Below are 12,338 nucleotides of genomic sequence, written 5' to 3'. Positions count from 1 at the left end.
AGGTTATTGAAATTGCTATGCTAATCACCTACAACTGAATTCCACAATAGTAATTAAGGTAGCGTATTTGCAGAGGACAACTTGATGACAAGGCAAGTGAATATGTGTTCCTCTACATTAAAGAGGTTAAATTACAAAATGTATGCACCACTTAAATATAATCATCAGAACATTCAGTTATGATTGCAATGAATTGTTTGTGTATTTTCGAAATGCTATTAATAAAATTGTGGAAAATTAAATCAAAGTGTTGTTAAGTTTACATTGTGAAAGTTAACATTATAAAATCATTGTTAAATTTGGCTTTTGTAAAATATGACTTCCTTTTGGTGTCAGGTTTACATACTTCATCATTCTGTTTTACAGACACACAAAAACTTTGTTCAGGTTAGCCTTATGCCCATTTTGATCTCAAATTCAGCAACTTAGTCATTTTTAGAAGAAAGTTAGTGTCTCAAAGCATGCTGTTTACCAACTAAGCATATGTAAATCATATCGTAGAAATGTTTTAGAAATATGAATTTCATCTGCGATCAACTCATCAACAAAAGAAACATAAATATTTTATACATATTTGTTTTAACTATTTAAAGGGCTTGCTCCTTCAGCTCAAGATAGGTGTGTCCCTGGTGCTTAGTAAATCTAGTCAATAGACTTGCAGATACACTAGTGCTTAAAGGGGCAGGGTATGTTATATAAACTACTATAAAGAAGAATATGCACAGATACTGATCGAAAAATTCAGTATAAAACCTTTTAAAAACTTACTTAGAAGCTCCCAGTTTAGCACTGTTGATGAGGTTAGGCAAGGACACCCAGTGAAAGGAGCTGGGAAAGCAGGAAGAGCAAACACTCCCCCCTCCCCTTTTCCTGCATATGAAAAGACAGATTACACAAACAATAACAACAAGAATCTGTAGACCTGGGTCTATATCTTATACTTTGGAACTTTGTTAGTAGTCTGAAAATCAGCACACTGTTATAAAAAATGAAGCAACTATAACTATACATTGTTTTAAAAACATTCCCAGATGGGCTATATAAATGGATCATCTACAAAAACATTTACAGTGGGGCAAAAAAGTATTTAGTCAGCCACCAATTGTGCAAGTTCTCCAACTTAAGAAGATGAGAGAGGCCTGTAATTTTCATCATAGGTATACCTCAACTATAAGAGACAAAATGTGGAAACAAATCCAGACAATCACATTGTCTGATTTGGAAAGAATGTATTTGCAAATTATGGTGGAAAATAACGCCTAGATTTAGAGTTTGGCGGTAGCCGTCAAAACCAGCGTTAGAGGCTCCTAACGCTGGTTTTTACCGCCTGCTGGTATTTGGAGTCAGTCAGGAAAGGGTCTAATGCTCACTTTGCAGCCGCAACTTTTCCATACCGCAGATCCCCCTACGCCATTTGCGTATCCTATCTTTTCAATGGGATCTTTCTAACGCCGGTATTTAGAGTCGTGGCTGAAGTGAGCGTTAGAAATCTAACGACAAAACTTCAGCCGCAGAAAAAAAACAGGAGTTAAGAGCTTTTTGGGCTAACGCCGGTTCATAAAGCTCTTAACTACTGTGCTCTAAAGTACACTAACACTCATAAACTACCTATGTACCCCTAAACCGAGGCCCCCCCCACATCGCCGCCACTCGATTAAATTTTTTTAACCCCTAATCTGCCGACCGCACACCGCCGCCACCTACGTTATACTTATGTACCCCTAATCTGCTGCCCCTAACACCGCCGACCCCTATATTATATTTATTAACCCCTAATCTGCCCCCCTCAACGTCGCCGACACCTACCTACACTTATTAACCCCTAATCTGCCAACCGGACCTCGCCACTACTATAATAAAGTTATTAACCCCTAATCCGCCTCACTACCACCTCAATAACTCTATAATAAATAGTATTAACCCCTAATCTGCCCTCCCTAACCTCACCGACACCTAACTTCAAGTATGAACCCCTAATCTGCCGACCGGACCTCACTGCTACTATAATAAATGTATTAACCCCTAAAGCTAAGTCTAACCCTAACACTAACACCCCCCTAAGTTAAATATAATTTAAATCTAACTAAATAAATTAACTCTTATTAAATAAATTATTCCTATTTAAAGCTAAATACTTACCTGTAAAATAAACCCTAATATAGCTACAATATAAATTATAATTATATTGTAGCTATTTTAGGATTAATATTTATTTTACAGGCAACTTTGTAATTATATTAACCAGGTACAATAGCTATTAAATAGTTAATAACTTATTAATAGCTACCTAGTTAAAATAAGTACAAAATTACCTGTAAAATAAATCCTAACCTAAGTTACAATTAAACCTAACACTACACTATCAATAAATAAATTAAATAAAATACCTACAAATAAATACAATAAAATAAACTAACTAAAGTACAAAAAATAAAAAAGAACTAAGTTACAAAAAATAAAAAAATATTTACAAACATTAGAAAAATATTACAACAATTTTAAACTAATTACACCTACTCTAAGACCCCTAATAAAATAAAAAAGCCCCCCACAATAAAAAAATGCCCTACCCTATTCTAAAATTAAAATAGAAAAGCTCTTTTACCTTACCAGCCCTTAAAAGAGCCCTTTGCGGGGCATGCCCCAAAGAATTCAGCTCTTTTGCCTGTAAAAAAAAAACATACAATACCCCCCCAACATTACAACCCACCACCCGCATACCCCTAATCTAACCCAAACCCCCCTTAAATAAATCAATCAGATCAATCAGATTGAGCTTGAATCTGATTGGCTGATTCCATCAGCCAATCAGAATTTTCCTACCTTAATTTCGATTGGCTGATAGAATCCTATCAGCCAATTGGAATTCGAGGGACGCCATCTTGGATGACGTCATTTAAAGGAACCTTCATTCGGAATTAGGACGTCGCAGGAAGAGGATGGATCTGCGCCAGAGGTCTTCAACATGGAGCCGCTTGTTACCGCTTGGAAGAAGATGGCTGCCGGTCTGGATCTACTCTTCTGCCCGGATAGCATGAAGACTTTGGAGCCTCTTCTGGACCTCTTCAGCCATCGCTTGATAGAAGACTTCAGCCGGATGATGGATCTCCAGCCTCCGCTTGGGCTTGGATGAAGATTTCGGAGCCTGGAGCGATCGGTGATACCTGGCATGGTGAAGATAAGGTAGGAAGATCTTCAGGGGCTTAGTGTTAGGTTTATTTAAGGGGGGTTTGGGTTAGATTAGGGGTATGTGGGTGGTGGGTTGTAATGTTGGGGGGGTTATTGTATTTTTTTTTTTACAGGCAAAAGAGCTGAATTCTTTGGGGTATGCCCCGCAAAAGGCCCTTTTAAGGGCTGGTGAGGTAAAAGAGCTTTTCTATTTTAATTTTAGAATAGGGTAGGGCATTTTTTTTATTTTGGGGGGCTTTGTTATTTTATTAGGGGCCTTAGAGTAGGTGTAATTAGCTTAAAATTGTTGTAATATTTTTATTATGTTTGTAATTATTTTTTTTATTTTTTGTAACTTAGCTTTTTTTATTTTTTGTACTTTAGTTAGTTTATTTAATTGTATTTATTTGTAGGTATTTAATTTAATTTATTTATTGATAGTGTAGTGTTAGGTTTAATTGTAGATAATTGTAGGTATTTTATTTAATTAATTTATTGATAGTGTAGTGTTAGGTTTAATTGTAACTTAGGTTAGGATTTATTTTACAGGTAATTTTGTAATTATTTTAACTAGGTAGCTATTAAATAGTTCTTAACTATTTAATATCTATTGCACCTGGTTAAAATAAATACAAAGTTGCCTGTAAAATAAATATAAATCCTAAAATAGCTACAATATAATTATTATTTATATTGTAGCTACATTAGAGTTTATTTTACAGGTAAGTATTTAGCTTTAAATAGGAATAATTTATTTAATAAGAGTTAATTTATTTCGTTAGATTTAAATTTTATTTAACTTAGGGGGGTGTTAGGGTTAGGGTTAGACTTAGCTTTAGGGGTTAAAAAATTTATTAGAGTAGCGGTGAGGTCCGGTCGGCAGATTAGGGGTTAATACTTGAAGTTAGGTGTCAGCGATGTTAGGGAGGGCAGATTAGGGGTTAATACTATTTATTATAGGGTTAGTGAGGTGGATTAGGGGTTAATAAATTTATTATAGTAGCGGTGAGGTCCGGTCGGTTAGGTTAGATTAGGGGTTAATAATTGTAGGTAGGTGGAGGCGACGTTGTGGGGGGCAGATTAGGGGTTAATAAATATAATATAGGGGTCGGCGGTGTTATGGGCAGCAGATTAGGGGTACATAGGGATAATGTAGGTTGCGGCGGTGTACGGAGCGGCAGATTAGGGGTTAATAATAATATGCAGGGGTCAGCGATAGCGGGGGCAGCAGATTAGAGGTTAATAAGTGTAAGGTTATGGGTGTTTAGACCCGGGGTACATGTTAGGGTGTAAGGTGCAGACTTAGGAAGTGTTTCCCCATTTGAAACAATGGGGCTGCGTTAGGAGCTTAACGCTGCTTTTTTGCAGGTGTTAGGTTTTTTTTCAGCTCAAACTGCCCTATTGTTTCCTATGGGGGAATCGTGCACGAGCACGTTTTTGAAGCTGGCCGCGTCTGTAAGCACCGCTGGTATCGAGAGTTGCAGTGGCGGTAAATTATGCTCTATGCTCCTTTTTTGGAGCCTAACGCACTGAAAACGCAGCCATTCTGTGAACTCTAAATACCAGCGGTATTTAAAAGGTGCGGGGAAAAAAGCATGCGTTAGCTACGCTGGTCGTTACCGACAAACTCTAAATCTAGCCGTAGGTATTTGGTCAATATCAAACGTTCATCTCAATACTTTGTTATATATCCTTTGTTGGCAATGACAGAGGTCAAACATTTTCTGTAAGTCTTCACAAGGTTGTCACACACTGTTGCTGGTATGTTGGCCCATTTCTGCATGCAGATCTCCTCTAGAGCAGTGATGTTTTGGGGCTGTCGTTGGGCAACACAGACTTTCAACTCTCTCCAAAGGTTCTCTATGGGGTTGAGATCTGGAGACTGTCTAGGCCACTCCAGGACCTTGAAATGCTTCTTAAGAAGCCACTCCTTCGTTGCCCGGGTGGTGTGTTTGGGATCATTGTCATGCTGAAAGACCCAGCCACATTTCATCTTCAATGCCCTTGCTGATGGAAGGAGGTTTGCACTCAAAATCTCATGATACATGGCCCCATTTATTCTTTCATGTACACGGATCAGTCGTCCTGTTCCGTTTGCAGAGAAACAGCCCCACAGCATGATGTTGCCACCCCCATGCTTCACAGTAGGTATGGTGTTCTTTTGTTGCAACTCAGCATTCTCTCTCCTCCAAACACGACGAGTTGTGTTTCTACCAAACAGTTCTACTTTGGTTTCATCTGACCATATGACATTCTCCCAATCCGCTTCTGGATCATCTAAATGCTCTCTAGCATATTTCAGATGGGCCCGGACATGTACTGCCTTAAGCAGGGGGACACGTCTGGCACTGCAGGATCTGAGTCCCTGGTGGCGTAGTGTGTTACTGATGGTAGCCTTTATTATGTTGGTCCCAGCTCTCTGCAGGTCATTCACTAGGTCCCCCTGTGTGGTTCTGGGATGTTTGCTCACCGATCTTGTGATCATTTTGACCCCACGGGGTGAGATCTTGCATGGAGCCCCAGATCAAGGGAGATTATCAGTGGTCTTGTATGTCTTCCATTTTCTAATGATTGCTCCCACAGTTGATTTCTTCACACCAAGCTGCTTGCCTATTGCAGATTCAGTCTTCCCAGCCTGGTGCAGGTCTACAATTTTGTTTCTGGTGTCCTTCGACAGCTCTTTGGTCTTCACCATAGTGGAGTTTGTGTGACTGTTTGAGGTTGTGGACAGGTGTCTTTTATACTGATAACAAGTTCAAACAGGTGCCATTAATACAGGTAATGAGTGGAGGACAGAGGAGCCTCTTAAAGAAGAAGATACAGGTCTGTGAGAGCCAGAAATCTTGCTTGTTTGTAGGTGACCAAATACTTATTTTCCACCATAATATGCAAATAAATTCTTTCCAAATCAGACAATGTGATTGTCTGGATTTGTTTCCACATTTTGTCTCTCTAGTTGAGGTATACCTATGATGAAAATTACAGGCCTCTCTCATCTTCTTAAATGAGAGAACTTGCACAATTGGTGGCTGACTAAATACTTTTTTTGCCCCACTGTATGCAAAGAAAAATCAAGTGTACAATGTCCCTTTAAATTATATGTTCTAACAAATTATATCACACTCATATATTTAGCTCATATATTTTTCAATGGTTTTACATAATATCTTATACATATACTTATGAATTATTAATTACTTTCCCATATAATATGTCAGGTCTTCATTTTCTATCTATAGGTACCTGATTATTATATGTAAAATATTAGATTGACCATCATACATACATATTCATGTGATTTTATTGAATATGTCTTTGTGTTTTATATGTTTTACAAGTTTAATACTAGTTGCAAAGGCAGGCCTGGTTCTATAATTGAACCAGGGGAGCACAGGATCCAGGTAGCATTTGATAGAGGTAGCACATAGAGTATATTCTGGTTTGTGTTAATTTAAAGAAACAGTGTAAGTAGGAGTGGACTAAGCGCTAATAGATATTTGGCCTTATGCTTACTCACAGGTTAGTCTCCTAGCGGGCTAACAGAGGATGGAATACAATGAAAGGAGAGAGTAAGTGCTAGAAGCTTAAAAGGCACATGACTGGATGATTGCTAAATACTATAAAATTGTTTTTAAAATGTTTAATACATATAATATATATAACAATACTGCAACAATGTAAAAAAGATTATGTGCATGGATCCATGACTGTAGCTTAAAAACATACAAACATTATATAGATATATAGAAATGTATAAAATAATGCTGTGTTCTAAAAGTAAACCAGATGGTAAGCCAACTTGTGGTTGATAATGGTGATAAATGTGAATGATGGATAAAATCAGTAGAATCACAATAAAAATCTAAAAATGTTCACAACAATGTTCACAACAATGTTCACAACAAAGATAAAACCTGTGATGTGGTTTAAAAGAACGTAATCAAAAAGGTATGTGAGGTCCAAGAAATTTTTGGATAGTGCAAAAAATGAATATAAAATGAAAAATGTGGTACATTCAAGAGTTTCTGATACAAAGTCAAATTGTGATGAATCCTCCAATGGTGTCGTGAAGAAGTGCTAGGTGTAAAAGGTAAATCCAAAAACCAATGTCAATTATCAGGTGACCGAGTGGAACAGTAATTGGCCAATTGTATCAAATGTAAAAATTAAAAAATGATTGTAATAAATGTGATCACATAAAAAAGTTGAAAAAATGGGAGACAAAAAGAGAGGAAAAAAAGGGTGCAATGGTTATACAATATTTATCTAGATGAGTGTCCATGTGTGTAGGTAGCCATGATGGTAGACAAAACAAAAATTTGATAATAAATGGAAGTGGGAAAAAAAATAGTAAAAATAAAATATAAGAAATATATAAAAGATGTATTAAAAAATAAAAAATGATAAAAATGCAAAAAACCTGTGGAAAAAAAAAGAAAAAAACAATAGTGCAAAACTGTTTGTACACAGTAAAAGACAATTAAAAATAAGCTCACCAGTATGTCAACGTGTTTCGGCCTGGTTTAGGCCTTTCTCAAGACTATACTGTGATAAGATGTCTGGGAGTTTATATAGGGATGTTTGTAGAGTGATTGGTGTAGATTTGGTGCCAAAAAATGTGGTCCGCCCTTTCCTGTTTCCTGTTTCCTGTTTACCCTTGTGCATCGCTGGGAAATTGTTAGTTTATAACCATTTCACATATTTAGTTCTATGGTTTAATCCTAACATTTTGGGAATATAACTTACATCAGATTTTAGTATACCTATTATCTGGTTTAAGTTTATTATGTAAAATTTAAAATATACAAGTGTGTATATACTGTATGCAAAATTGTCGTTTGTTGTTTGTATTAGTATTAGTATTGCACTTCCGGGTTATTTTGGACCTCCACTGGGTTTACACTTCTGGTTCATTTAGTGCCCAGATGTGTATGTGTATCTGTTTCTTATTTTTGTTCCGGCCTAATCCAGGCCAAAACGCGTTGACATACTGGTGAGCTTATTTTTAATTGTCTTTTACTGCGTACAAACAGTTTTGCACTATTGTTTCTTTCTTTTTTTTCCACAGGTTTTTTGCATTTTTATCATTTTTTATTTTTTTATTTTTTAATACATCTTTTATATATTTCTTATATTTTATTTTTACTAATTTTTTTCCCACTTCCATTTATTATCACATTTTTGTTTTGTCTACCATCATGGATACCTAACACATGGACACTCATCTTGATAAATATTGTATAACCATTGCACCCTTTTTTCCCTCTCTTTTTGTCTCCCAATTTTTCAACTTTTTTATGTGATCATGATCACATTTATTACAATCATTTTTTAATTTTTACATTTGATACAATTGGCCAATTACTGTTCCACTCTGTCACCTGATAATTGACATTGTTTTTTGGATTTACCTTTTACACCTAGCACTTCTTCACGACACCATTGGAGGATTCATCACAATTTGACTTTGTATCAGAAACTCTTGAATGTACCACATTTTTCATTTTATATTCATTTTTTGCACTATCCAAAAATTTCTTGGACCTCACATACCTTTTTGATTACGTTCTTTTAAACCACATCACAGGTTTTATCTTTGTTGTGAACATTGTTCTGAACATTTTTAGATTTTTATTGTGATTCTACTGGATTTTATCCATCATTCGCATTTATCACCATTATCAACCACAAGTTGGTTTAATATCTGGTTTACTTTTAGAACATAGCATTATTTTATACATTTCTATATATCTATATAATGTTTGTATGTTTTTAAGCTACAGTCATGGATCCATGCACATAATCTTTTTTACATTGTTGCAGTATTGTTATATATATTATATGTATTAAACATTTTTAAAACAATTTTATAGTTTTTAGCAATCATCCAGTCATGTGCCTTTTAAGCTTCAATTGCTTACTCTCTCCTTTCATTTAATTTAAAGAAACAATGGCCAGAGTGATGACTTTGGTTTGGTGGAGATTGTAGTTGATGAAGAGTTGTGGTTGCATCATTTAATTTTTGGAGCCAGGCAGCACAATGCCCTTACCTTGTCAATAGTATGCTTTCACTTAAACCCTAGTAAAGAAAGATAAAAAAAAAAAAATACACATTAACATCAGCATTTGGCTAGCTGAACGTTGCAAATGGCTTTAGTGTGAACTAAATGAAAATTGTCTAATGACTACGATTGACTTAAACAAAAGGCCAGCTACTGCACTGTGACTCCCGCAAAAAAGAAAATCCAACACTTATGAAAAGAGTTTAACTATCAAAATATTTTTGACAACTATGATTATTGAATTCAATAATAGCAAAAAAAACCTCAAAGTCCTTATAACTGTTCCAGGTGGGCAATCACAATCAGCAAACCAGGCAGGGCAATAAAAGGAGTAAGCAAGCTCAACAATCCTTTAACAATTCCAAGTCAGCAACAATTAAACAGTAGAATCAAAGGTATCAGGTGGGCAAAACAAGGGCAAAATACATTATATAGAGGGTCAGGGCAGGGGTCGCTGAAGCAAATTCAGGCTCAGCTCCTGAAGGTGTGTCAATGTAACTAACTTCTTTTTAATATCTTCTTGAACAATTGATAGAGGCATAACATAGATGTTAAACCCACTGCATGACAATAGACACTTCCTGCTAATGCTAATTTTTTTATTAGTGCTTCTTGCTATTGTTGAGCATAAGTAGGAAGTATCAGAACAGTAAAGCTATCCCAATGGCCTAAATGGGGAAAGAGAGCAAAGAGCACCACCCCCAGAAAATATGATAAACACTTAGGTTGTATTTACACAGATCAAACTATTAATTTCCTGTATATCTTGAATAACATAGTAATATTTAAGTAGAAATATCTGTATGCTAACCCAGTATAATTACTAAGCCTCAGTTATACTCAATCAGTGAAGTAGCAGAGCTGAAAAACTTCCATTTGCAATGTGGTAACTTGAGTAACAGTAGATGTGATTATGATATTTTATATAAAATTTGATTAATTTGTGTTGAAGTGCTGTAGTTTTTAAAAAAAAAAAAGTTTAGTGACAAATCATTGATAAGGATGGGGACATAGGTCAGTTGCCCCTTGCTAGTGTTTGAGAAATCACCATAGCAGGATTTAAATGTGTCAGACTGTCATTAGGAAATAAAATAAAACTGGAGGAGGTTTGTGGTATAAACTCTTGACTCTTGAGAAAGGCCTATTATGGGCCGAAACGCGTAGACACTGGTAAGCCTTATTCCACTTATATTTCTTTGTTGTACAAGCTACACTATATTTGTTTCTTTTTTTTCCAGGAGGAGATCGTATTTGTCCCCAGCCCTATCCTTTTTATTTTTTATTTTTATTTTTGGCGATATTCACTTCTATCGAGTTTTTTGCGATATTCACTTCTATCAAGTCTGTTAAAGCACTATAAGTACTTTTGTTATTCACTAGACTTTAAGCCAATCCACTACATCACCGTATAGCGGCCTGAAGCCGTTCTTTACTAATTTCTGGAAACAGACTCTTGCCTTTTTGGTATTTTGAAATAGGACACTTTTTCATTTTTTATCATTTTCTTATCATTTTTTATCATTTTTTTAGCATTTCTACACGATTTTTAACACATTTTTTACATTGACATTCACATGGTTTAAACACGGAACTGTTTATTCACGTCTGTTGCACCTATTTTTTATTGTTCATCTACGTTTTCTCTGCAGTTTTTTGGCACTATTAGGATACAACACACCATTATTGACTTAAGGACACACAGGACTTTCATTACCCTTCAAAGGATCCTCAAAATATATATTTATCTCTTACATCTTTATCCCATCGTTTGTACACCTATACATTGTTCTTACCATTGTTTTTATATATCTGCATTATTTTAATTATTTATTGTATCTACTATTTATTGTTAAGTCATTATGGATCCATGAATATTTGGTTTTATATATTGTATTGTATGTATTAAATCAAATTTTAATATCTTATCTAGTTATGTGTTTAGTACCTGCCTCCGTTTGGTAGGCGCCTGGGCATATCCACTATTTAATTTGTCCCCCTGGTGTTCGCTAGGTGCACCTCTTCCTAGGATAGAGGTACATAGTAGGTGCTTATTCCACTTCTCACTCTCCTTATTTATTAAAAAAGCTGTCAAAAAGCCACGCACCAAGTACGGGGAGATGAGCAGCGGACTGTTGTTAACTAACAGTCATCGATCTCGCTGCTATTCAACTTTTTCCCAGCTTTATTATATATCCTGTCAGTAAACACTGCCACTATACTAAAATGTTTAACCCCTATCCTGCCGCTCCCGGAGCCCGCCGCAACTACATAAAGTTATTTACCCCTATCCCGCCGCTCCAGAACCCCGCCGCAACTAAATAAAGTTATTAACCCCTATCCTGCTACTCCCGGAGCCCACCACAACTCTAATAAAGTTATTAACCCCTATTCCGCCGCTCCCCGACACCGCCGCAACAAACTAAATGTATTAACCCCTATCCCTCCGCTTCCGAAGCCCACCACAACTAAATAAATGTATTAACCCCTAAACCCCTGGCCTTCCACATCACTACCACTTACTAAACCTATTAACCCCTAAACCGCCAGCCCCCACATTGCCATAAACTAAATTAACCTATTAACCCCTAAACCTAACAACCCGCTAACTGTACATTAAAATTACATTATCCCTATCTTATAATAAATTTAAACTTACCTTTAGAATTAAATTAAACTATATTAAACTATTAATTAACCTACCCTAACTATTATACTACAATTACATTAAACTATATTAAACTATTAATTAACCTACCCTAACTATTATGCTAAAAGTACATTAAACTATATTAAACTATTAATTAGCCTACCCTAACTATTATACTAAAATTACATTAAACTATATTAAACTATTCATTAATCTACCCTAACTGTTATACAAAAATTACATTAAACTACAATTTAAATTAACTAAATTACATATTTAAAAATCTAACCCTGCTCAAATAATTTAAATCTACTATTAAAAATTACAAAGTTACAAAAAACTAAGTTACACAAAATAACAAACACTAAGTTACAAAAAAAAAATAAACACTAAGTTACACACCTAATCTAGGAGCCCTATGAAAATAAAAAAGCCCCCCAAAATAAAAAAGAAACCCTAGC

At 35.5% G+C, this 12,338-nt stretch overlaps 1 long non-coding RNA gene across 1 annotated transcript in view; it reads left to right on the top strand.

Annotated features, from left to right (window-relative positions):
- Positions 1 to 11,155, top strand: part of LOC128640438 (uncharacterized) — a 12,520-nt gene extending 1,365 nt beyond the window's left edge. The window contains exon 3 of the long non-coding RNA XR_008399351.1: positions 10,469 to 11,155. This is a non-coding gene — a long non-coding RNA (uncharacterized LOC128640438). The remainder of the gene's footprint in view (positions 1 to 10,468) is intronic.
- Positions 11,156 to 12,338: the final 1,183 nt, after the last annotated feature.

This window comes from Bombina bombina, chromosome 1 (assembly GCF_027579735.1).
Source record: "Bombina bombina isolate aBomBom1 chromosome 1, aBomBom1.pri, whole genome shotgun sequence".
NCBI lineage: Eukaryota > Metazoa > Chordata > Amphibia > Anura > Bombinatoridae > Bombina > Bombina bombina.
Note: the sequence above shows the minus strand (reverse complement) of the source record. Positions and strands in the feature narration are given on the sequence as shown.